At 40.2% G+C, this 27,148-nt stretch overlaps 1 protein-coding gene across 2 annotated transcripts in view; it reads right to left on the bottom strand.

Moving 5' to 3' along the window:
* Window positions 1–1,089: 1,089 nt before the first annotated feature.
* The window catches only part of PDK1 (pyruvate dehydrogenase kinase 1), a 119,575-nt gene continuing 93,516 nt past the window's right edge, over window positions 1,090–27,148 (bottom strand). The window contains exons 12-13 of one of the 2 annotated variants that reach the window (XR_004028042.1): window positions 5,743–5,832; window positions 1,090–3,439 (exon numbers count right to left, since the gene is read on the bottom strand). The gene's annotated coding sequence lies outside the window, so the exon portion shown is untranslated. Of the gene's footprint in view, window positions 3,440–5,278; window positions 5,833–27,148 lie in introns of those variants that run through there. The other variant, XR_004028041.1, reaches the window with a different exon arrangement.

The following is a 27,148-nucleotide window of genomic DNA, read 5'->3' as shown; positions in this document are numbered from 1 at the left end:
AAGAAACCACTTTCTTTGCTTATCCTTAAGAAGTAACTCCCCATCTGTTCAAATTTTATCATGAGATTGTAGCAACTCAGTCACATCTCCAGGCTTCATTTCTAATTCTAGTTCCCTTTCTATTTCTATCACATCTACAGTTATCTCCTTTATTGAAGTCTTAAATCCCTCAAAGTCATCCATGAAGGTTGGAATCAACACCCAAACTCCTGTTCATGTTGATATTTTGACTTCCTCCCATGAATCACTAACGTTCTTAATGGCATCTAGAATGGTGAATCCTTTCCAGAAGGTTTTCTATTTACTTTGCCCAGATACATCAGAGGAATCACTATCTATAGCAGCTACAGCCTTACAAAATGTATTTCTCAAATAAGACTGGGGAGTCAAAGTTACTCCTGAATCCATGGACTGCAGAATGGATATTGTGTTAGCAGGCATGAAAATCATGTTAATCTCCTTGTACATCTCCCTTAGAGCTCTTGAGTGACTACGTGCACTGTCAATCAGCAGGAACATTTTGAAAGAACTATTTTTTTCTGAGCAGTAGATCTCAACAGTGGGCTTAAAATATTCAGTTAACCATGATTTAAACAGATGTGCTGTCATCCGAGCATTGTTGTTCTATTTATAAAACACAAGCAGAATAGATTTAGCTTAATTTTTTAGGGCCCTAGGATTTTCAGAATAATATGTGAGCCTTGGCTTCAACTTAAAGTCACCAGCTGTGTTAGCCCTTCACAAGAGAGTCAGCCTGTCCTTTGGAGCCTTGAAGCCATTGGCTTCTCCTCTCTAACTCTGAAAGTTTTAGATGGCATCTTTTTCCAATAGAAGGCTGTTTTTTCTAAATTGAAAATTTGTTGTTTAGGGTAGCCACCTTCATCAATGATCTTAACTGGATCTTCTGGATAGCTTGTTGCAGCTTCTCCCTCAGCACTGCTGCTTCACCTTGCACTTTTATGTTATAGAGATGTCTTCTTTCCTTAAACCTCATGGACCCACCTCTAGCAGCTTCAAACTTTTCTTCTGCAGCTTCCTTACCTCTCTCAGCCTTGATAGAATTGAAGAGAGTTAGGGCCTTGCTCTGGATTAGACTTTGGCTGAAGGGAATGTTACGGCTGGTTTGATAGTCTCTCCAGAACACTCAGACCTCCTCCATATCAGCAATAAGGCTGCTTCACTTTCTTATCATTCTAGTGCTTACTAGAGTAGCATTTTTAGTTTCCCTCAACAATTTTTCTTTTGCATTCACAACTTGGCTGTTTGATGCAAGGGTCCTAGCTTTTGGCCAATCTTGGCTTCCAACATACCCTCCTCAGCAAGCTTAATCAGTTCTAGCTTTTGATTAAAGTGAGAGAGGTGAGATCTTCCTTTCACTTGAACACTTAGAGGCCACTATAAGGTTATTAATTGGCCCAATTTCAATATTGTTCTGTCTCAGGGAATTGGGAGGCCGAGAAGAAAGAGAGACAGAGAGAGAAAGACAGGAAGCAGCCAGTGAGTGGAGCTGTCTGAGCACACACATTTATCAATCAAGTTTGCCATCTGCTATGGGCGTGGTTTGTGGTTCCCCCAATTACTAATAGCACCATGAAAGACCACTGATCACAGATCATCACCACGCAGATAAAATAATGGTGGGAAATGTGAAATATTGTGAGAATTACCAAAATGTGACAAAGTGAGCACACGCTGTTGGAAAAATGGCACCGGGCCCGCGAAGTCCCCGCCCGCTGTCCCCGCAAGGTGGCGTCTTGGACGCCGGCGCACAGCCCGTGAGAGGCGCAGGAACCCCGGGGCCTGGCCGGTAGCCCGCAGCCCGAGGGCTTTGCCCCTCCCGAAGGCCCTGAGCTCCGTTCTAGGCGTTCAGACGAGAGGAGGGCAGCGGAAGATAAAATGAGAACCAGAGTTTGACAAAGAAATGGCAAAATAAAAGAAAACTCACCCAGGACTTTGGAAGAGAGAAAATCTTCATCGGGAAGTTCTGATGGAAAGGAAGCTGCATCCACAGTGCCGACGACTTCTGCAGAGGGGAGCGTCCTGAGGAGGAGGCAGACACGATTGCCTGTGGTGCCACACTAAAGACGTCCCAAGACACATGCGGCCACCTGGCATTCAACCCAGACTCCCAGTACATTTAAGAAGCATAGTCGTGGACCAGAAAATCAGACTCTGGAAGTGGCTCCGCATTTCTGGGATCCTCCGGCTGAAGGAGGATGTGATTTGCCAAGATATCCACCCTGCAGACCTCAAATCCGCAGAGAGCAGCCCCCAGCCCCAGCCAGGCTCACAGGACGACTTTGAAACATGCCCTGGCACCCATCAAAGTTACACGCGTGGACTGCAGAGTGCAGGACGAATTCGATTTGAAGTTTCACTGAACCCTTGAGAGACATCTGGGTCATGAGCTAACTGCGCCACCTGCGGCCACCAAAAGAAACAGCTCCTCCCAGGTCTGGTGGAAGGCTGATCAGGTGCCAAGCACGTGTGCGCACTTGCACCTGGGGGCTTCTTTGCTAATAGTTCATCATCTCACAATAAATTGTTAGTCAAGCCTTATTTTCTTAAAGAACATTAATTTCATGTATAGTGAGTGTATTTTGCATGTTTTAAATTGTAAATGGGGCTAAATCCAAGGAAGCTCAAACTTAAAGCAGGCTTGTGGCAAACTTTGCTTTAATCCCCTACCATGCTCCAAGGTAAACTGACAAGTATACTGAAATGGATTTTCCACAAGTATTTTAAGTTGCCACTTGTCAGATGGGTTGTTTTGGATTTAACCATGTAATTCATGTGACCAACTGAGAGTAATCTTTCTTTACAGGTATCTGGCAAAGCAGTGTCAGAGTCAGAAACCTTTATTATCTTTATGGAAACTTAATTTTTGGCCCTTTATCAATATGTCAGACAGGGCTCTGAACAAACATGTTAAGTTGAGCTGTTAAACTGACGGGTTTTATGGAAGTTTACATTCTTCATTTGGTACCTGTGTTACAGTAGGTAGCTAGTCAGGCATGAGCAGGACAGGAGAGGGCCCTCCCCTGGCACACACACCAGGAATGTCAGGCGACCATCACGTGATGCTCAGGGAGGTTGTTAACTGTCTCTCTAAATAATAATTAGTCATAGCCAGGGCCAGGGAAAGGCAGTTTCCCAACAGATAGAAAAACCTGAGCCTAGTGATCAGCAGCTTCCTGATAAGATCTCGGGAGTTGGGTGATTGGGCTTAAGCATGTTTATTAAGAGACAAAATGGTGGAATTTAACTGGTATATGACCTCCAAGGGACATTCAACTAGTAAGGGAAGAATGCCTCAAGTGAACATGCGTACAACTCCAATAAACACAATGCACATGCTCACCTCCCAAGTGCTGGCAGGCCACTGTGCATGTGGACAGCACACCCCAAGGGAAGAATCAGGCGAGAAGAGATGCAAGACCTGGGAAGTATGCCAACATAGAAAATCCCAAGTCAAAGGTCAAACAGCGCACTTAATCTCTCCAGTTGCCCACTTGGCCTTCTTCCAAGTGTACTTTACTTCCTTTTATTCCTGTGCTAAAGCTTTATAACAAATTTCACTCCCACTCTAAAACTCGCCTCAGTCTCTCCTTCTGCCTCATGCCTCTCAGTCGAATTATTTCTTCTGAGGAGGCAAGAATTGAGGCTGCTGAAGACCCATGTGGATTTGCCGCTGGTAACGTGCTTTGATGCTGTATGACTTGGGTATGTTCTGCTGCTAACATTTGTAAATAGAGCTAGGTGCATTCTTTATAATACTCCAAGATTTAATGCAGCAGAGCGATTTATAAAGAACATTTTTTAACAATCAGTGGATTTACCACATAAAATTGCTGTAAATTATGTGTACAGATTTTTTGTTCAAATATTCCATTGTAAACTTAATATTAAGACTGTTATGTTTCTACTGCTTTTTATTGAATGATATTGCAAAAATACAAAGAAAAGAACCTTCTTTTTTTAAAAAAAAAAAAAAAAAAAGAAAGAAAAATGATACTGATGGACTTGCTCAATGAAGGGTTGCCACAAATCTTCAACTTGTAAAAAATGCAATATCCGTGAAGGGTAATGAAGCAAAGCACAAGTAAACGAGGTGTGCTTGGATAGGGAGATCTCAGCAGCCTTTTGGGGTCATTATTTAAAAATCACAAATCCTCAATAATTATGAGAATGTGCTTGACATTTAGACTGTGAAGAGAACAAATGGTGAAATAAACAAATTTACTTAGCAAGGAGTGGAGGAAGGAAGGTATGTCATCTAGAGAACTGGTGATTCATGGATAAAAATACAATCACTGAACACATAAAGGAGAGCTATGACTTAGCAAGAGAGTTTGTTCTGATGTATGATGCTAATTTCAAATTTTAAACAGCTTGAAAAGGGAGGAGAATGACTAAAATGAGAGGCTCAACTGATTCAGAGATAACGAATATAAAATCAATAGTTCTGGGAAGGATCTACATTTGTCTTCCTCTCTGCAGACCTACTAACATTGCAAGAATACTTTTTGTCTCTTTCAAAGTCATGTATGCTCTCCTTACCAAGACTCCCACTTCTGCCAACCCATGGTGCTTATCTTTCTGGAGGTTTCCCATATAAATAGTAAGAGAAAAATGGCGGCTGACTTTCTACTCTCCTATCCAATTAATTTGTCAATTAATTAACTCATGAAATAAATATTTATTGAGAATTCATCTTTCTCCAAATTTTTATCTTGTTTTCCCTTCTCTGAAATGTATTTAAGTTTTTACTGTGTTACCTATCTTCACTTTCATTGTAACTTGCTAGGGATATCCTAAGGATAATGATAAACTATTATTCTAAGACAGAAACATTGCCTCTTCTCTTTCTCTTCTGCATTCGTGCTTCACCATAGACACACAGATAAAAAGAGATGTAATTACCCCTTATGATTCACGTGTGCTCAGATTTATTGGTTTATTACATTATCGGTGTGTGCTATATCAAGAATAGTCATTATATCAAATACAATCATTTAGACAGTAATTTACAAAGAATCTTCACAACCTATAGTTCAAGTTATTTTTATAACAACCAAAAAAAAAAAAAACCAATAGATGGAAGAAGTATTATAATCCTCTGAGGGAGCAACTGAGGCCTAAATATGTTAAGAGCTTAAAAAAAAAGCATTAACTTATAGATACATTCCAATCTATTTTGGTTATTTTAGCTTGAAAATTCCTAAAGAATAAAAACTTTATCTTTGAATGATGTATATATTATTTATTCATATAATTATCAGATATCAGTTATTCATAATTATAACATAATTATTTACAGTAGTGATATATAAAGGTGACAAAATCTTATGGGTCTTAGTGGTTGATGAGAAAGAAAACCAAATTTGTTCAAGGTCTTTAGATTTAACAAAGACTAGGATGACGCAAAACAAGTAATTGCAAAATAAACTTATCCTACAATATATGATAAGGAAAAGATACTCAGAACAACAGTTGCAAAGAAAAGCTATTAAGTTGTGCTTTAAAAAAAAAAAGACACCCAAAACATGACAGGGAATTAGATTTTTTATCATTCTTCCTATGAAGATAAGTCATTTTGCAGGAACATCTACATCACAAAAAATCAAAACATCTCTATGGATCAAAGTCAACATGTTAGCATTTTGTAGCTCCTGAGGCAATGTAAGAAGTATAACTATTAACAAAGTTCATCCAATTGGATGACAGACTCAAATAACTCACCTTGGGAGGGACGTTCATGCCTTTTATGTCAAGACCTGAATCATGGACTATCAATCCCTCTTATAACCTTCAAGAGTGTGAGAGGTTAGCCTGAAAAAGAATAGAAATATAAAGAAAATTTAAAAATAAATACACCATACAAATACTTCTAAAACCAAGTGAACCGATCAGTTTTGCAATCATTGCAATATTGATTTCGTTTATTTTTTAGTGTTTAAGACATTTAAGAAAACCTTAATTTTTTTAATGCCTATTTCTTTAATTATTTATTTAATGCCCAAGGGAAATTCTGTGTGAGGAAAAGAATGTTCACTATTTGTACTTTGTCTAAAATCAAATTTATAAACTTTCAGGCAATTGACATATCTCCAAATATTCACACATTACTAAGATAACATTAATTAAAACTTCATAAATTTAGCAAACTAAATTTCCATGTGTAAATATCGACAGTAAACTTAACATTTTTTCACTCAACTGAAAGTTCAAGTATAGTATGTTTGATTTCATAAATTAAATTATAATTGTCAATATTTTTGCAGGTAGTTCAAATTATGGAAATGTTCCTTTTGAGCAACACTGGAGATCCTAGAATATGAAAATTTTAAGTCATCGTTATTTTTCTTTAAAATCTGTGTAAAATTTACAAATTTAAGCAATTTTTAGCTGGGCACAGTGGCATGAGACTTTAGTTCCAGCTGCCCAGCTGGAATCTAACGTGGGAGAATCACTTGAGCCCAGGAGTTGAAGGCTGCGGTGGGGTCTGATTGTGCCACTGCACTGTAGCCTGGTTGAGAGAGCAAGACCCTGTCTCTAAATAATTTTTTTTTTAAATCTAAGCCTTGGCAATGAAATTAAAAAAACTCAACAAATGGGATTGCATAAAACTAAAAAGCTTCTTCACAACAAAAGAAACAATAGAGCAAAGAGGCAACCCACAGATGGAGAAAATATTTGCAAATTATACATCAAATAAGGTGTTAATATCCAAAATATACAAGGAACTCAAACTACTCAAAAACAAGAAAACAAAGACTCCAATTTTAAAATGGGCAAGAGACTCAACCAGATGTCTCTCGAAAGAAGACGTGCAAATGGCCAACAGATAAATTAAAAAATGCTCAACATCTCTAATCATCAGAGAAATGCAAATAACACACAATGAGATATCATTTCACACCTATTAAATCTGCTATGACCAAAACAAGTGTTGGTGAGGATGTGGAGAGAAAGAAACTCTGATACACTGGTATTGTAAATTAGTACAGCCATTTTGGACAACAATATGGAGGTTCCTCAAAAAAATAAAAACAAAACCACCATATGATCCAGCAAGCCCACTAGTGGGTATATACTCAAAGGAATTGAAATCAGTATGCTGAAGAGATGTCTGCACTCCCATGTTTACTGCAGCATTTTTTACAATAGCTAAGACACGGAAAAAACCTGAGCATCCAACAATGAATGTACAGATTTTGTAAATGTGTTATATATACACGATGGAATGCTATTCAGCTTTTAAAAATCAGGAAATTATGTCATTTGAAGCAGCACGGATGAAGCTAGGGGACATTATGTTAAGTGAAGTAAGCCAGGCACAGGGAGACAAATATTGTAGGAGCTTACTCCGTCTCTCTCTCTCTCTCTCTCTCTCTCTCTATCTATATATATATACATACACACACACACACATATATATGTATATATAAAATAAAATGACATTTCTTCCTTCTGCTGGAAATACAAATGACAATAGCCTGACTGGTAGCCAATGAATAAAACAGTCTTCATCATGGCTGGTTGACAACTGGTGGCAGCTGCAGAGCACCCATACAAAGAGGCCATAATTTCCTATGAGGTGAGAGTGGATGCGAGATTCAAACATCGTTAAAGTAACATTTTAGACACATACCCAAGCTCCTATCCATAGCTAAGCAGCAAGAGTAGGCCACTTGAGTTCAAAATTAAATCATAAAGGGTATATATAGTTTAGATCGAGAAAAGTAATCAAAGAACTGAATCACAAGATTTATGGTTCACAGATCATTACTGGGGGTTTTCTGTTCTAGGAAGTGGAGATATAAGTGGCTCAACTGGCAACAAATAAAGATATGACCTTGAAAGTTGCTTTGGGTCTCTTAAACTTGGTTGCATTGCCAAAAAAAATAGAGAAACCATCAGCTCAGGGTGTTGGGATTTTCCTAATTGTTGCTGGTTTGCAGTTATTACTGATGCCTCCAAGACTACCAGATTTCTAGATTCAATGAGGCTTGCTATGATTCATATTTGGGAAAGAATTCAATAAGACATTGCAAGTCCAGAAAACAGAAGTGGAGAAAACTCTTCCTGGAGCTTCTCTCAAATTTCCCAGAGTCAGTCCTTTAAATAGGTTCCTGATTTTAGACCAGAAGTGAGACAATTATTACCTAAGGTTTATTATTGAGGCTTTCTCAAGAGCAGCTGCATAGAATTTTGCTCTGGCAAAGCATAATCTTACTGGATAACAATGCATTTGGAGGCAAGAAGCCTAAGATCAGTTCCCGGTTTTGCCACTGATTAACTGTGCTGTCATTGGTGGCATTTAGTTTTTTATTGAAAGGCTCTATAGCATTCATTAAGCTCTATTTATTGAGGACTCACATGGCGGAGAGCCTAAAACCAGAAGCTGTGTTAGTATGTGATGGTGATGTAAATTGTAATATGTGTACTTAGTAGAGAGCACTACAGAATACAGAATTACCTTATGAATTAGCTTATATCTGACAAGAATGTTTTATCAGATGGTCTTTACAAGAAACTGAGGTCATTGCAGTAGTATTTGTGAAACCCATGCTTTTCTAGTTTCTGAATTTGAAGCTTTCACATCCAGGGACTTGCTGACCTGGAGGATTTGTCCTTCACAGGGTTAGCTAATTTCCAGAGATAGCAAATGTTTGCACCTTTCCTATGCAAACCAACCAATTCAGGGCCTACATTACCAACCACCTTTTTTATTTGGTTCTTATACTCTGTGAAACTGTATCCCTCTCCTAATAACCCCTGGGCCAGGTACCAGGCAACTAGGGACAGCCCCGTTGCCCCGGACCTTGCTGAAATTATTCAAAATAGTTCATTCTAAACCTGCTCACTCTGTCTTGCCTGTTCCTTCTGGAGACAACCACAATTAAGGCCCTTTCCCACGTTTCTCTCTCATTCCCTCTGCTTTCTGACCACCCTGGGGCTGCTTCCCTAGAGGCCCTGCTTCTGTTTTCTAGGAATATGTGAGTATTAAAAATGTCTTCCTTTTTCTAGTTCCCTTGGAAGGGTGAGAGGGTGAGAGTGGGTGAGAGATGGGAGACTACCTAATGGGTACAATGTACATTATTTGAACGATGATTACATGAAAAGCCCAGACTTCACTACTACATAATATATCCATGTAACAAAACTGCACCGCTTACATTTATACAAATTAAAAATTTAAAAATTTAAATCTCTTTCTTCACAACAAAACTTTCTGTGTCTGTGTAGGATATAATAAATTCCTCTTCAAAGGTTTTAGCCAGTAAATTGTTAAGTAAAATGAGTTCTGAGATCCTCTCCAAAGAACTAATGTATCAGTATGTTCAGCTCTCTTGTTCTTTGTTCTTCATTTTAAAGTTTAACTTCCTCATTCTTTACGTCTCCTTGCCCCTAGTTTTAGTAAATAAACCCCCTCCTAGCTTCTATCACCTGCTCTGACCTTAGTCACCCTGGTCACCTGCTCAGTTCTTAGCCACCCTGAGTCACCTGTTCTGTAACTGTCCTTCCCACCAAACTAGTCACCCTGCCACTCCAGCTTGTACCCCTGCTCTTTTTAAAATAGCCAATCGGAATTAGCTTAGACTGTGTGGTCCAACCCTAGCCAACAGGGGAATGACACAGCAGTAAGGGCTACCTGTGTCAAGGATAAGAACCCCTTCCCCTCCCTTGTTCGGGTGTGTTCTCGCCATTGCTCCATCTGCGAGACACACCCTTCTATAGAAGTAAAATTGCCTTGCTGAGAAAATTAAATTTATGTTTGAGTGCTATTTCTTTTGTGGCACCGAAAATTTATTTCCAACATCTGTATAGACTACTGGAGAAAGATACCTACAGGAATGTTTCCTCTGTACTCCTCTATTGATGTAAATCTTGAGCCTTTTAACATATAACTGAGACATAAGAAACAGCATGTGTAGTAGGTTAGTGGGACCCTAGACAAGTTGAGCTGTGGAAATGATAATCTTGTCAATGCAAAGGAGGAAATGCATCATCAGTAAATCAAAGTATTGATCGTATATACAGCCCTAAACAGAGACCTAAAACATCAGGCCTTAATGAAGAAAGAGGTTTATATTTCTTACATTACCAGAAATCTGGGAAGAGGAAATCCAGAGCTGATCCAGCTCCTCAAATATTCAGGCTCCTACTGTTTTTCTGTTCCATCATCCTTAGCTTTTGGCTTTCATGCTTATGGCCACAAGATAACTGCTGCCTCTCCCGGTGTTATGTCTGAGTGATCCAGGAAGAAAAATGAGGGAAAGAAAAGGGCAAAGGGCTTTGCTAGCTCAGTCTGACCATTTCCATAGACACTCAGACTTTTCCACAAACCCCACCCCATTGATTTCTGCTTATGTCTGTTTGACCAAACTGTGCTACTTGGTCACAGCAGCCTAGAAATTAGATTTTAAAATGCCAACGCTGCATATCTGATTCTTCCTTTGCAAACTGGGGTTTTGTTATCAAGGAAGAATGAGAGAAAAATGGAATCTGGTAGACAAATTGCACTTCTGCTACAATTTTTAACAAAAGTGAGATTAAGGGGCTTCAGGGTAGGCTCAGGCAACAGCAGCACCATAGCTACCTGCCTCTTCATGGATCCAAACAAAGGACAAAAAGTGAATTTATATGCAAGCCACACCTTCAGCATAACCTAAAGACAGAATGTCCAAACTTCAAAATAATTATGAATAGAAAGAGAATAATCAGACCTCAGAACACAATTTCTTATTCCCTCACCACACCCTAGCCCTTAGGGCAAACAAAAGCAAACCTAGAGACTGCAGGGAAGGCAAAATAGGGAAGCTTGTGAAGGATCCTGAGTTTGATTTAACACCAGAAAGTCTAGGTCCACCCTAGTCTGAGATCAGGGCATGGACTTCAGGAAGGAACTTGGAAGTCTGGGCAATTTAAAGGGGGCAATCGTTGAAACCCAAAAGTTCTGGGAAAGAACAAAAGAAACAAAAAAGGAAAGAAAAAAAACATTCTTTGGCATTAGGTGGGAAGAGTTAAAAAAGAAAAGACGGAAATTTTAGGTTCCTGCAAGAAAAAAGAGGATTCACAACTCTCTCTATCCCAGCAAATCAAACCAAAATATCCTGCCAAAGACCTGGACTTTGCAATACCAACATAAGATGATGCCATTAAACCAAAAAGTTTGAAAACATCTTCATACCATAAAAATTAACAAATGGAAAATGAAGTCCATATGCAGCTATAACAAAAGCCAGGAAATGGAATTTCAATTATATCAACTGAGAAAAATTCTCCTCTGATAAAACAAGAATAGGCTTAAATTAAAAGTTACTAGAATAGACTCAAATTAAAAGTTAGTAAGAGGCATTGAAGAAAAGCAGGCAAACTATGAGGAGAATAAGAAAGGCATAAGTGAAGAAGGAAAAAGGGCCAGAGGAAGAGTAGCAGACCTGGAAGACAGGCCAGTAATAATAATAATAATTTCTGTGCTTTCAGAGTTCCTGAAGAAGAAAAAACAGAACAATGAGACACAGCCAATATCTAAAACTATAATTCAAGATAACTTTATAGAGTGGGAAAAGACCTATGTCTACACATTCCTAGAGATCACTGAGTAACGGGAAAAATTTACCCAGAAGGATCATACTCCAAGGTAGAACCCTAGAAAACTATTAGATTTCAAAAAAGAAAGAAAGAAAGAAGAAAGAAACTCTCAAGCCTCCGGGAAAAAAAGATCAAACAACTTACAAAGGTAAAAGAATTAGACTGGCATCAGACATTTCAAAACCAACATATAAAGCAAGGCAAATTTTTTTTTTTTTTTTTTTTTTTGAGGCAGAGTTTTGCTCTCATTGCCCAGGTTGGAGTGCAATGGCATGATCTCGGCTCTTTGCAACCTCTGCCTCCTGGGTTCAAGCAATTCTCCCACCTCAGCCTCCCAAGTAGCTGGGATTACAGGTGCATGCCACCATGACCAGCTAATTTTGTATTTTTAGTAGAGACAGGGTTTCTCCATGATGGCCAGGCTGGTCTCAAACTCCCTGCCTCAGAAGATCTGCCCGCCTCGGCCTCCCAAAGTGCTGGGATTACAGGCGTGCGCTACCACGCCCAGCAAGGCAATGCGTTTTAAAAGCTTACTAACCTCATTCCTACAAGAGGTTAAAAAAAAAAAAAAGCCAGATATGGTGTCATAAACCTGTGTGTGGTCCCCAGCTACTCAGGAGGCTGAGGTAGGAATGTTGCAGAACTTTTCCTTAGTTCAGCTAAAGACGGGGTCCTTGTCCATCCTATGGCCAAGGTTTTATTGGGTTAAAGGAAGAAAAGGGGGAAACGGGGACTCTCACTAGGCCAGAGTCCCAGCTAGAGCGCTTCCTGCCCAGCATTTGAATCCCAGATTCCACCCAAGAAGCGGAGGGGCCAGGCTCCTCCCTGCTGCAAATGCAGTGAACTTCCGAGGCTCCACCTCAATAGGCAGGCTGGTTGGAGTTTCTCCAGGACTCCCTCCCACCTGGCTGTCTCAGGAGGATCGCTTGAGCCTGGGAGGTGGAGGCTGCAGTGAGCTGTGATTTGACACTGCACTCTAGCCCCTAGGTCACAGAGTAAGACTCTGTCTCAAGAAAATTCATTACTTTGGTCTCCAAAGACATTCATCCTTTTTGGCTCTAACTTACCACAACCCCACATGGCAATCTGCACAACTGTGTGGGCTAAATTAGGTCTCCTGCAAAATTCGTATGTTCAAGTCCTGTGAAAATGTGACTGTATTTGGAAAAGGAATCTTTCAAGGGCAATTAAGTTAAAATGAGGAGGCCATCAGGATGGGCCTTAATCCAATATGATTGGTGCCCTTATTAAGAAGAAGAGATAAGGACATAGACACAGAGGAACGACCATGTGAAGAGAGAGGGAGAAGCTGGTCATCTACAAGTCCAGAACAGAAGAGACAGAAACCTGGAAGAAACAAGCCTGTTGACAACTTGACCTCAGACTCCTACTAGCCTTTAGAACTGTGAGGAAATAAATTTCTGCTGTTGAAACCACCTGGTCTGTGATACTGTGTTGTTAGCCCTGGCAAACTAATACACCAGCCCTTCCTCTTTCCTTCTTACATTCAGCAAATATGCATTGAATATGTCCCCACATCAGGCACTGGGCCACAGGTTGAAGCTAGAGGGATGAACTTGCAGACACAGTCCCTGCCCACATGAAGCTTCCAGTTTATTAGGAGAGGTCTTTTAAAGACTTAGTATAGAACTGGGATGGCATTCCCTAAAGAAAAAAAAAAGAGAAAAGAGGAGAAAAAGGCCTAGTCATACATGTATCTTTTTTCTAGAAATTTCTCCTAAGGAAAACAAAGGATGTATTATTTAGCTGCAAAGAAATGCTTTGTAGGGTTGTCTTTTTTATTTGTCACTTGTTTGTTTTATTTATTTATTTTCCTAAGGTTGTATTTTTAATTGCCACAAATTGGGAACGATCCAAATGTTCAATCATTGAGGACTGGTGAAATAAGTTATAAACAGTACAACAGCCTTCTATGGAATAATTACAAATGAGATTTTAGTAGAAAACTGAATAACATGGAAAGATGCTCTCCAAATACTCTTTTACACACATACACAATTTTAAAAAGTCTTCCCTTTATAGCTATAATTCGATATTTGTTTGAAAATATGTATATGCATATGAGTCATGTTATCTCTTGGTGGAGAAATTACAGGGATTTTTTACTTTATTTTTGCTTATCGATACCTTTTTAAGATTTTGTACAATAAACAAAAGCTCCCTCTCATCCACAGAGGGCAGTGCTGGCTAATCAGAACTGAATTTTTAGAGTGAATTGTGGCCTCCTGGCAGCTGTTTGCTGGTAAATATCTTATAACTGTATCTTTGAGTGCAGTTCCACCATGAGTTTTGGTTGATGCTTTCATTTACTTTAATGAGTAAGGCAAAAGAAAGATAATGAAAATGTATGTTGGAACTTCACTCATTCACCATTGATGTGAGTGACTTCCTCGTACTGAATCAAATAATAGTTTTTCAAAACTAGAATATTCTCTTGGTGTTTGTACTATTCCCATTGTAACAACCATAGACACATGTTTAATCTGCATTAACATTTTTCTTCAATACCTTTGTAAAAAATAATTTCAACTTTTATTTTAGATTCAGAGTGTACACATGCAGGTTTATTACATGGGCATGTTGCCTGATGCTTAGGTTTGGGATACGAATGATCCCATCACACAGGTGGTAAACACAGTACCCTATAGGTAGTTTTTCAGCCCCTGCACCTCTCCCTCTCTCTCCCTTCTCATAGTCCCTATTGTTTATTGTTCCCATCTTTATGTCCATATGTAACTCATGTCTAGCTCCCAATTACAAGTAACATGCGGTATTGGTTTTCTGTTCTTGCATTAATTTGCTTAGGATAATGGATTCCAGCTGCATCTATGTTGCTGCAAAGGACATAATTTCATTCTTTTTATGACTACATAGCATTCCATGGTTCAACCATTTCTTAAGTCTACACAATCAAAAAAATAATAAATCAAGCCCTGGCTTTCAATATTTGTAATTCCACGGTGTAAAAACTCCAACTGCAGCTGATTTCATGGCTGACGTCACTGAATGTGGAGTTGGGAAGGACGTGCAGCAGTACATGATTATGTGGTATTTCCCCCAGACAGGCACCAAATAACCTCAAGAACAGCAGCAAAGTGTAGTAAGACAATCAGGAATTGATGGCTTTTGAGTATTTATTACCTTTGTTTTCAATATATAATTTTTATATAATTTATACAATAATGGCATATAATTTAAGCTTGAATAATGGCTGTGCTTGACCACCAGATTGCAAAATTCTTAAACTGTAACAGTCAGCTGTCACAAGACAGCTCCTGCACCCCTCTGCCTGGAGGTCTACTGGGAGAGGGTAGAGCCTACTGTAAGCACAGCGACACTATACTGAAAACCATAAGCCCCAACCCTAGCTGCTGATCAGAATGGAGGAACATTCCTGATGAAATGTCAATTTCACTTCCTCACCTTGTAGTTCCCTCATCTTGTAGGGTCACATTATCATCATACCCATACCAACCCCCCAACGTCAGTATGAATCTCATTTTTGTCTTTTGTATACCATTATCAAGCTTATTTATATCACTACCATCTACAGAGCTCATGAAAGCAAAGAATATTTATTCTTGTCCTTCCTCCCTTGCCAGACAGGTGAGTCCAGAGCTGGAACTCTGGCTTGGGCTTATTAGAGCAACAGGGCAGAGACCCTGCACCTGCAGGGAATGGAACAAAAGAGAACTGAAGAAAGTGCCTGGACAAAGAGAGGCTGGAGCAGGAATCCACAGGAAACCCAAAGTGTCCACAGATTTGAAGTTGAGGACCTGCTTCGACCAGGGCTGCCCCCACCAAGCAGAAGTGTCCTTGAGGCTGTCACATGTGAGCAGTCTAAATAAAATTTCAAGGGAGATGTTAGCCTATTAAAAGAACAATATGATTAAGGAGGTCAAATTATCATTCAGAGACAAGCAAAATCAGGCTTGTCCGGGTGCTGTGGCTCACGCCTGTAATCTTAGCACTTTGGGAGGCTGAGGCAGGTGGATCGCCTGAGGTCAGGAGTGCAAGACCAGCCTGGGCAACACAGTGAAACCTTGTCTCTGCTAAAATACAAAAAAAATTAGCGGGGTGTGGTGGAGTGCACCTGTAGTCCCAGCTACTAGGGAGGCTGAGGCAGGAGAATTGCTTGAACCCGGGAGGCAGAGGTTGCAGTGAGCCAAGATCATGCTACTGCCCTCTAGTCTGGGTGATAAAGCAAGGCTCCATCTCCAAAAAAAAAAAAAAAAAGAGAGAGAGAGAGAGAAAGCAACTTTACTTCGATTGATACACTGACATGTTAATTACAAACCATCCCCTTTAATCCATTCAGACATTAGTAAGCAATCCTGGAATCTCTGATCCATGGAACCCTGGGCCCGGGGTCAGTCCCTCTCTTGCTCTCACCCCTCACCTTTCTCAATTTTCTCTGGTTGCCTAAGCTGGTTACCAGACTCCTCAATTAGCAGAACCCCCATGCAGCATCAGAACATCCTCTGTATCTCATTCCCTCACGTTTCTGCTAGAGGGCAACTTAGATCATTAGATTCATGAAATCTAATGATTCAGCTGGTCAAATCCAGCTAAAGCGTGTGTAGTTTGAAAGTGTTCCCTTCCCAGAAAAGGAGTTGCTCCTTAACAAAAAGCCTTCAATAACTTATTCCAAAGGGATTGATTACATAGATATTTTAGACAGGTAGGGCTTGGGGAAGGAGATGTTTGGAGCCAGGAGAGCCTGTTAAAGTACCCTACATTGCCCTGTTTGAAACTAATAGAATTGTATTCATGTTGAGGTCATCTCTTTTCAGAATTTACTGAATGGATGCTTTTCTCACAATTGATTCAAAATTATGAGCTTTTAGTGTACTTTAAAACATTGGTTCCCCTAGCATGTGGGGTAATGTAGGGGAGGCAAAATTTTACCTCTACCCTCTTAGAGATTTTTTCAGTTGTGGGATGCTGAGAATTAAATTGACATAAGACAGATCAACAGAAGAAAAGCATACAAATTTATTTAATCCATGTTTCATATGGCACAGGAGCCCTCATAAGAAAATGAAGGCCCAAAGATGCAGTTAGGGTTGAACACTTACATACTGAATGGAACAAAGAGTAGTAAATTATGAAAATGTGAGAAAGCAAAGGGGCTTGGGCTAGGGTAGTTACTTGGGTGAAATGGCCAGGAAGATAAGGGTTAGTGAAATTAGATTTGTGCTATAGTTTGGATGTGGTTTTATCAGGGGAACACGCCCCCAATATTTCAGCGTAGGTTTTTTCTATTTTCCCTAAGTATTGGCGGTCTGAGAAATAAAGAGAAAGAGTACAAAGAGAGGTATTTTATAGCTGGGCTGCTGGGGGGGTGACATCACATAGTGGTAGGACCGTGATGCCCACCTGAGCCACAAAACCAGGTTTTTATTAAGGACTTCAAAAGGGGAGGAGGTGTATGAACAGGGAATAGGTCACAAAGATCACATGCTTCAAAGGGCAGAAAGGAGAACAAAGATCACATGTTTCTGAGGCCAATAAAGATCACAAGGCAAAGGGCAAAGCAAGGATCACAAGGCAAAGGGCGAAATCAAAAACTCCTGATAAGGGTCTATGTTCAGCTGTGCACATATTGTCTTGATAAACACCTTAAACAACGGAAAACAGGGTTCGAGAGCAGAGAACCAGTCTGACCTAAAATTTACCAGGGAGTGGTTTTTTCCCCACCCTAATAAGCCTGAGAGTACTGCAGGAGACCAGGGTGTATGTCGGTCCTTATCTCAACCCATAAGACAGACACTCTCAGAGCGGCCGTTTATAGACCTCCCCTCAGGAATGCAATTATTTTCCTAGGGTCTTAATATTCCTTGCTAGAAAAAGAATTTAGTGATATCTCTCCTACTTGCATGTCCGTTTATAGGCTCTCTGCAAGAAGAAAAATATGGCTCTTTTTGCCCAACCCTGCAGGCAGTGAGACCTTATGGTTGTCTTCCCTTGTTCCCTAAAAATTGCTGTTATTCTGTTCTTTTTCAAGGTGCACTGATTTCATATTGTTCAAACACACATTTTACAATCAATTTGTACAGTTAACACAATCATCACAGTGATCCTGAGGTGACATACATCCTCAGCTTAAGAAGATAACAGGATTAAGAGATTAAAGTAAGACAGACGTAAGAAATTTATTATAAGAGTATTATTAGGGAAGTGATAACTGTCCATGGAATCTTCACAATTTATGTTCCTCTGCTGTGGCTCCAGCCAGTCCCTCCATTCGGGGTCCCTGACTTCCTGCAACATGGTTTGTTTTCACCAAATCTCATGTTGAAATTTCGTCCCCAGTGTTGGAGGTGGAGCCTAATGAGAAGTGTTTTCGTCACAGGGGTGGGTCTCTTATAAATAGATTAATGCCCTCCCTGGGAGGTGGTGGGGTGGTGTGAGTTAGTTCTCAACTTGATTAGTACCCACAAGAGCTGGCTGTTAGAAGGAGCCAGGCACTTTCCCCTTCTCTCTTGCTTCCTCTCTCCCCATGTTATCTCTGCACATGCCAGTTCCCCTTTACCTTCCACCATGAGTGGAAGCAGCCTGAGGGCCTCACCAGAAGAAGATGCTGGCATCATGTTTCTTGCACAGTCTGCAGAATCAAAAGCCAAATAAACTTCTTTCCTTATAAATTACCCAGTTTCAGGCATTCCTTTATAGCAACTTAGAATGGGCTAAGACTGTACAGATTTCCTTCAGCCTCAACTTCTTATCCTTGAAGATAAGAATAATGCTTCCCTTCTGGCATAGGGAGAGCATCTTTCACATGGGAATTTCATCTCCTGCTTTTAAGAAACTGAAGAAAGGTCAGAGTGATCTTCTTGCACCTGCTATTTTTCAAGTGCCTTTAACTCAAAATAGTCAATATGCCAGAGCAAGATATTTTGGAGTGTCATGCTTTTCACTCCTTCAGTAATTGTAAGAAATCTATGAGTCCATAAGTGTATCAGATTTTATCTGTAAATTAATATTAAACAATACAACCTGCACATAATAAAAACCACAAGTTAAAAAATATAGGCAGATGCTCTTATAAGTATTACCATCCAAATTCATTTAAAAGCAGTATCGAGACACTTCTGGTTTCTGGTTCAATATGAAAAGAGCTTGGAAGTCATCATTCTCATCCTCACAACAAGAAACAAGCTGAACAAACCAAAAATCAACAATTCTTCTGACCAGGCACGGTGGCTCATGCCTGTAATTCCAGCACTTTGGGAGGCTAAGGTGTGGAGGTCACTTGAGCCCAGGAGTTTAAGATCAGCCTAGGCAACATAGTGAGACCCCGTCTCCATTTAACAATAATAATAAATAATAAAAATAACGAAACAAAACAATTATTCTTAGATCTATCAGAGAATTGAGGTCACAGGGCAAACCACCTCCCAGAAAATTTGCAAGACAGGAGGATGTAGAGAATCACAACTTACCAAGAACAGAAGCCCAGGAATAAAAGGCCAGCACTCGTGGCAATACCAGTAGGAACACAAACTGTAATTGACAAATTGCTGGAGCCTCAATGTGAATGAGCTTGGGAGTTAAAAACTCTGGGTGAACCCAGTCTTAGGAGGGCCCCCACACTTTTCTTGAGTCTTACATCCAAGAGTCTCATCAAACTCTCAGGTGAAGGTCAGAGAAAAACTTCCCCTCATGTGTGGGTGGGGGAATTACTTTTTTAAAATTTTATCTTTAATTTTTATTATTTATTTAGAGGCCAGGTTATAAGACCATTTTTGTATTTTTGGTAAAGAGAAGATTTTGCCATGTTGCCCAATAAGGCTGTTCTTGAACTCCTGGCCTCAAGAAGTGATCCTCCTGCCTCAGCCTCCCAAAGTGTTGGGATTACAGGCATGAGCCATCACATACAGTCGCATGGGGGAACTATTTTGCAATATACTAGAGGCTTTGTTCTCTTTAACAAAAGCTTGCCTTCCAGGGAAGCTATTTTACCAGGGCCTAACCTAACTGGGTTTTGCCAGAGCCTAATCAACCTGGGGAAGAAAAATACTCAACTCCAATCTTCTAGGCTCCTCTAAGGGATGAGCACGGGGGAGACCTGAGAAGCACTTGTAAAGGTCACAGCCCAGGGGCACAGGCTCACCACAAGCTGAGACTTAATCATAGGACTGTAGAATGTGTCCCCCACCCCACACCTCACTACCACATCAGTCAGGCTCCTATAAGATAACAAGGGTTTACAGCTAAAAACAATGTTGAATGTATAGTAGCTTATTGCTCTGTATTTTCATAATGTGGGATTCCGCCACTATCATATGGAGGCTCAGTAAATCGTTTTAGTGTAAAAAATACTTAGAGATTCTGAAACCACTGTTCTAAAATAAAGCTACCTAATTGCACTTGAGGATAATGTCAGGTCTTAAAGAGAGAAAAATGGAAACAATCTGTAGTGAATTCAGTGCAGATAATAAAGCTTCACATACAAATAAGGTGATGTTTACGGAAGACAAACTATAAAGATCCAGGGAAAGATGACTCATCTTTATTGAATATCTCTCATGTTTAAAGTGTTTGTGTCTTCGAAGAAACCAAGCTTCATGCTAGATTTGAGTCAAAAACAAGCCAAAGTTACTTCTTTACTCTAAAAATCAGTAGTTGCTGGGAGGAAAACGGATTCAATGTTTTTTTCCTTCACTTGGAGCTTTTCAATGTATATAAAGAGTATGGAAAAACATAAAAATATGCAAACAAAAACCCACCACCCCCACAACATGGGTGATATAATTTACAACTAAGAACTATTTAGACATAAACCTTATGTGCTCCACTGCATTTCTTACCAAAAACGTAATTAATGACTTCCAGTCAGTTAAGGTTAAAAGTTACCCAACAGAAATTTAAAAACAGTCTTAGTAAAAAAAAGTTAGCAACAAAAGGAAGTTTATCATTTAATATCTAAACAGGACACAAATAATTTAGTCTTAATGAGACCTGGCTCTTGGTTTAGTTCCTTTCCTTTTCAGTCCAAAGAAAGGCCAGTCCTGGCCAAATAAAGTATGTGTGGGTCTGGAGGCAGCTTCCGCTCTGTGCAAGACTCCTTTTACTTGTACATTCCCTTCTTCACTAAGGTTGGATGAGTTTTAGATCATTTTTATTATATCTGATAAATGAGAGATTTATTTTCTAATGCTACAGAGACATTATTTTATGTAATCCAAGATTACATGTATTATTCATGGCTTTTTGTAGTCAGGGACATTGAGACTCAAAAGCCTAAAAAGACTTATGCCAGGTCAGATTATTAATAAACGTCACAACCAGAAACCAAACCCAATTTAATCTCTCTCTGCAGCTTCTGCTAGTTCCCACTAATACGGACAAGAGACAGGGAAACACTGGGTAGAAGAGGGTGGTTCCCTGGCAGAAGCCCCACCCTTAAGCCTGGAGACCTGCAGCCCTAAGTGGGAACAGGCATTCCTGTTTTCGTGCCCAAAAAGTGGCCTTTTGGCCTGCCATCACACCCCCCTATCCTGTACCCATATAAACCCTGAACCCCAAGCTCCAGGAGCAGATGAGCAGATGAGGAGACAAGCAGATGAACAGCAGAACAACGTGGCAGAGAAAGAGAGAAGAGAAGGAGTGCCTGAACACTGAAAGAAGTTCAGCTGGGGGTGGTTAGAAAGGAGTTTGGCTGCTGGATGGCCAAACTCCAGGTTAAGATCATCTTCCCACTCCATCCCCACTTCTGGTTCCGCATTCATCCCACTGAGAGTCACCTTTACCACAACAAAACCCCTGCATTCATCCTTCAAGATCATGTGTGACCCACTTCTCCCAGGATGCTGGACAAGAGTTTGGGATACAGAAAGCTGTCACACTGGCCCTCTGCCCTTACAGAAAGGCATAGGGTCCACTGAGCTGGCCAACACTCAAGCTGTCCGTGGACAGCAAGGCTAAAAGGGCACACTGTAACACACGCCCACTTGGGCTCCTGCACTTGTCCAGCTGCCTGCTCCCCATCCCGTAAGGGTTTGAAGGGATGGTGACCAAACAGACAAGCCACACCCGTGTCAAACATCAGGCAAAGGGGTTCAGGGAACTCTCCCGTTTCACCACCATGCTGCTTCCAGAATGACCAAGAAATGAACCAAGAGCTTAGAAAATATAGCTTAGCACTTTTTCACCTTCTTACATGAAAAGAAAGTTAAATAAAATGTAAGCCTGGCCTTGTGAATGTGAAATAACCAAAGGAGTGGAATGAGCTCTTTCTATTAGTGGGATTAGCAAAAGGTTCCTAAAATGGGTCACTGGAAGCGAATCAGCAAGACCTGGAACCATGAATGTGTGACTAAAAACCACCATTTGTTCAACACTGGGAAATGTGAACAATGCTGCCTAAAGAGTTTGTATTCAATAAAATGCTCTCTAAAGAAAGAGTTTTAAAGCTGGTCCTTGGGACAGATGATCACCTTAAAGCAGAGCCCATGGGCCTCATCCAGTCCACAAAATGGGAGAAGGGCTTTGCCAGGCTGCAGAAGTCTGCTGACTCCAGCCACCAGGTGGGCAAGGCTGCAGGCTGGATAGCGGGGGAGCTCCAAAAGGTGGGTCAGGAGCTACAGAAGTTCCCCATATCATCCAAAATCCAGGATATTCTGCCTGTGGAGTCTTTGAGGACTCCCATGCTTGTTGTTATTCATCTATGGGATAGTGGCTTGGGGAAAGGGGATGACAAGGCAGTACTGAGTATAGCTAACAAAATCCCAATCCCCTGCAGCTCACAGGCTTTCGTGCGTGTATTGCCTTCTCTGCCTGCTATTAGGTAACCTCTCGGGTGAAACTGTCCTTGCAGCTTATCCATAGCCAGGTAGGGAGGCTGTAGAGTTGCTTAGGCAACTGGGTTTTCCACGAGGCAGGGCGCACTGACATTAAAAAAAAAAATTATTATTATACTTTAAGTTCTAGGGTACATGTGCACAATACGCAGGTTTGTTACATATGTATACATGCGCCATGTTGGTGTGCCGCACCCATTAACTCGTCATTTACATTAGGTATATCTCCTAATGCTATCCCTCCTCCAGCCCCCCACCCCACGACAGGCCCTGGCGTGTGATGTTCCCCATCCTGTGTCCAAGTGTTCTCATTGTTCAATTCCCACCTATGAGTGAGAACATGTGGTGTTTGCTTTCCTGTCCTTGCGATAGTTTGCTCAGAATGATGGTTTCTAGCTTCATCCATGTCCCTACAAAGGACAAGAACTTATCATTTTTTATGGCTGCATAATATTCTATATGCCACATTTTCTTAGTCCGGTCTATCATTGATGGACATTTGGGTTGGTTCCAAGTCTTTGCTATTGTGAATAGTGCCACAATAAACATACATGTGCATGTGTCTTTTTAGTGGCAAGATTTATAATCCTTTGAGTATATGCCCAGTAAAGGGATGGCGGGGTCAAATGGTATTTCTAGTTCTAGATCCCTGAGGAATCGCCACACTGTCTTCTACAATGGTTGAACTAGTTTACAGTCCCACCAACAGTGTAAAAGTGTTCCTATTTCTCCACATCCTCTCCAGCACCTGTTGTTTCCTGACTTTTTAATGATTGCCATTCTAACTGGTGTGAGATGGTATCTCATTGTGGTTTTGATTTGCATTTCTCTGATGGCCAGTGATGAGCATTTTTTCATGTGTCTATTGGCTGCATAAATGTCTTCTTTTGAGAAGTGTCTGTTCATATCCTTTGCCCACTTTTTGATGGGGTTTTTTCTTGTAAATTTGTTTAAGTTTTTTGTGATTCTGGATATTAGCCCTTTGTCAGATGGGTGGATTGTAAAAATTTTCTCCCATTCTGTAGGCTGCCTGTTCACTCCGATGGTAGTTTCTTTTGCTGCGCAGAAGCTCTTTAGTTTAATTAGATACCATTTCTCAATTTTGGCTTTTATTGCCATTGCTTTTGGTATTTTAGTCATGAAGTCCTTGCCCATGCCTATGGCCTGAATGGTATTGCCTAAGTTTTCTTCTAGGGTTTTTATGGTGTTAGGTCTAATATTTAAGTCTTTAATCCATCTTGAATTAAATTTTTTTTTTTTTGAGATGGAGTCTCGCTCTTGTTGCCTAGGCAGGAGTGCAGTGGCACGATCTTGGCTTACTGCAACCTCCACTTCCCAGGTTCAAGCAATTCTCGTTACTTAGCCTCCCAAATAGCTGGGATTACAGGTGCCCATGACCATGCCCGGCTGATATTTGTATTTGTAGTAGAGATGGAGTTTCACCATGTTGGTCAGGCTGGTCTCAAACTCCTTACCTCAGGTGATCCACGCACCTCAGCTTCCCAAAGTGCTGGGATTACAGGCACGAGCCACTGCGCCTGGCAAATTAATTTTTATATTAGGTGTAAGGAAGGGATCCAGTTTCAGCTTTCTACATATGGCTAGCCAGTTTTCCCAGCACCATTTATTAAATAGGGAATCCTTTCCCTATTCCTTGTTTTTGTCAGGTTTGTGAAAGATCAGATGGTTGTAGATATGTGGCATTATTTCCGAGGGCTCTGTTCTGTTCCATTGGTCTATACCTCTGTTTTGGTACCAGTACCATGCTGTTTTGGTACCAGTACCATGCTGTTTTGGTTACTGTAGCCTTGTAGCATAGTTTGAAGTCAGGTAGCGTGATGCCTCCAGCTTTGTTCTTTTGGCTTAGGATTGTCTTGGCAATGTGGGCTCTTTTTTGGTTCCATATGAACTTTAAAGTAGTTTTTTCCAATTCTGTGAAGAAAGTCATTGGTAGCTTGATGGAGATGGCATTGAATCTATAAATTACCTTGGGCAGTATGGCCATTTTCACAATATTGATTCTTCCTATCCATGAACATGGAATGTTCTTCCATTTGTTTGTGTCCTCTTTTATTTCATTGAGCAGTGATTTGTAGTTCTCCTTGAAGAGGTCCTTCACATCCCTTGTAAGTTGGATTCCTAGGTATTTTATTCTCTTTGAAGCAATTGTGAATGGGAGTTCACTCATGATTTGGCTCTCTGTTTGTCTGTTATTGGTGTATAGGAATGCTTGTGATTTTTGCACATTGATTTTGTATCCTGAGATACTTAAGCTTATCAGTTTAAGGAGATTTTGGGCTGAGATGATGAGGTTTTCTAAATATATAATCATGTCATCTGCAAACAGAGACAATTTGACTTCCGCTTTTCCTAAATGAATACCCTTTATTCCTTTCTCCTGCCTGATTGCCCTGGCCAGAACTTCCAACACTATGTTGAATAGGAGTGGTGAGAGAGGGCATCCCTGTCTTGTGTCAGTTTTCAAAGGGAATGCTTCTAGTATTTGCCCGTTCAGTATGATATTGGCTGTGGGCTTGTCATAAATAGCTCTTATTATTTTGAGATACATCCTATCTATTCCTAGTTTATTGAGAGTTTTTAGCATGAAGGGCTGTTGAATTTTGTCAAAGGCCTTTTCTGCATCTACTGAGATAATCATGTGGTTTTTGTCCTTGGTTCTGTTTATATGATGGATTACATTTATTGATTTGTGTATGTTGAACGAGGCTTGCATCCCAGGGATGAAGCCAACTTGGTCGTGGTGGATAAGCTTTTTGATATGCTGCTGGATTCGGTTTGCCAGTATTTTATTAAGGATTTTTGCATCGATGTTCATCAGGGATATTGGTCTAAAATTCTCGTTTTTTGTTGTGTCTCTGCCAGGCTTTGGTATTAGGATGATGTTGCCCTCATAAAATGAATTAGGGAGGATTCCTCTTTTTCTATTGATTGGAATAGTTTCAGAAGGAATGGTACCAGCTCCTCTTTGTACCTCTGGTAGAATTTGGCTGTGAATCCATCTGGTCCTGGACTTTTTTTGGTTGGTATTAATTATTGCCTCAATTTCAGAGCCTGTTATTGGTCTATTCAGAGATTCAACTTCTTCCTGGTTTAGTCTTGGGAGGGTGTAGGTGTCCAGGAATTTATCCATTGCTTCTAGATTTACTAGTTTATTTGCATAGAGGTGTTTATAGTATTCTCTGATGGTAGTTTGTATTTCTGTGAGATCAGTGGTGATATCCCCTTTACCATTTTTTATTGCATCTATTTGATTCTTCTCTCTTTTCTTCTTTATTAGTCTTGCTAGCAGTCTATCAATTTTGTTGATCTTTTCAAAAAACCAGCTCCTGGATTCATTGATTTTTTGAAGGGTTTTTTGTGTCTCTATCTCCTCCATTTCTGCTCTGATCTTAGTTATTTGCTGCCTTCTGCTAGCTTTTGAATGTGTTTGCTCTTGCTTCTCTAGTTCTTTTAATTATGATGTTAGGGTGTCAATTTTAGATCTTTCCTGCTTTCTCTTGTGTGCATTTAGTGCTATAAATTTCCCTCTACACACTGCTTTAAATGTGTCCCAGAGATTCTGATACGTTGTGTCTTTGTTCTCATTGGTTTCAAAGAACATCTTTATTTCTGCCTTCATTTTGTTATGTATGCAGTAGTCATTCAGGAGCGGGTTGTTCAGTTTCCATGTAGTGGAGCGGTTTTGAGTGAGTTTCTTAATGCTCAGTTCTAGTTTGATTGCACTGTGGTCTGAGAGACAGTTTGTTATAATCTCTGTTCTTTTACATTTGCTGAGGAGTGCTTTACTTCCAACTATGTGGTCAGTTTTGGAATAAGTGTGATGTGGTGCTGAGAAGAATGTATATTCTGTTGATTTGGGGTGGAGTTCTGTAGATGTCTATTAGGTCCACTTGGTGCACAGCTGAGTTCAATTCGTGGATATCCTTGTTAACTTTCTGTCTCATTGATCTGTCTAATGTTGACAGTGGGGTGTTAAAGTCTCCCATTATTATTGTGTGGGAGTCTAAGTCTCTTTGTAGGTCTCTAAGGACTTGCTTTATGAATCTGGGTGCTCCTATATTGAGTGCCTATTTATTTAGGATAGTTAGCTCTTCTTGTTGAATTGATCCCTTTACCATTATGTAATGGCCTTCTTTGTCTCTTTTGATCTTTGTTGGTTTAAAGTCTGTTTTATAAGAGACTAGGATTGCAACCCCTGCTTTTTTTTTGTTTCCCATTTGCTTGGTAGATCTTCCTCCATCCATTTATTTTGAGCCTATGTGTGTCTCTGCACGTGAGACGGGTCTCCTGAATATAGCACACTAATGGATCTTGACTCTTTATCCAATTTGTCAGTCTGTGTCTTTTAATTGGAGCATTTAGCCCATTTACATTTAAGGTTAATATCGTTATGTGTGAATTTGATCCTGTCATTATGATGTTAGCTGGTTTTTTTGCCCGTTAGTTGATGCAGTTTCTTGCTAGCATTGATGGTCTTTACGAGTTGGCATGTTTTTGCAGTGGCTGGTACTGGTTGTTCCTTTCCATGTTTAGTGCTTCCTTCAGGAGCTCTTGTAAGGCAGGCCTGGTGGTGACAAAATCTCTCAGCATTTGCTTGTCTGTAAAGGAATTTATTTCTCCTTCACTTATGAAGCTTAATTTGGCTGGATATTAAATTCTGGGTTGAAAATTCTTTTTTTTTTTTTTTAAGAATGTTGAAT

Source organism: Nomascus leucogenys, chromosome 22a (assembly GCF_006542625.1).
Source record: "Nomascus leucogenys isolate Asia chromosome 22a, Asia_NLE_v1, whole genome shotgun sequence".
Taxonomy (NCBI): Eukaryota; Metazoa; Chordata; class Mammalia; order Primates; family Hylobatidae; genus Nomascus; species Nomascus leucogenys.
This window is presented reverse-complemented; position numbering and strand designations above follow the sequence as displayed.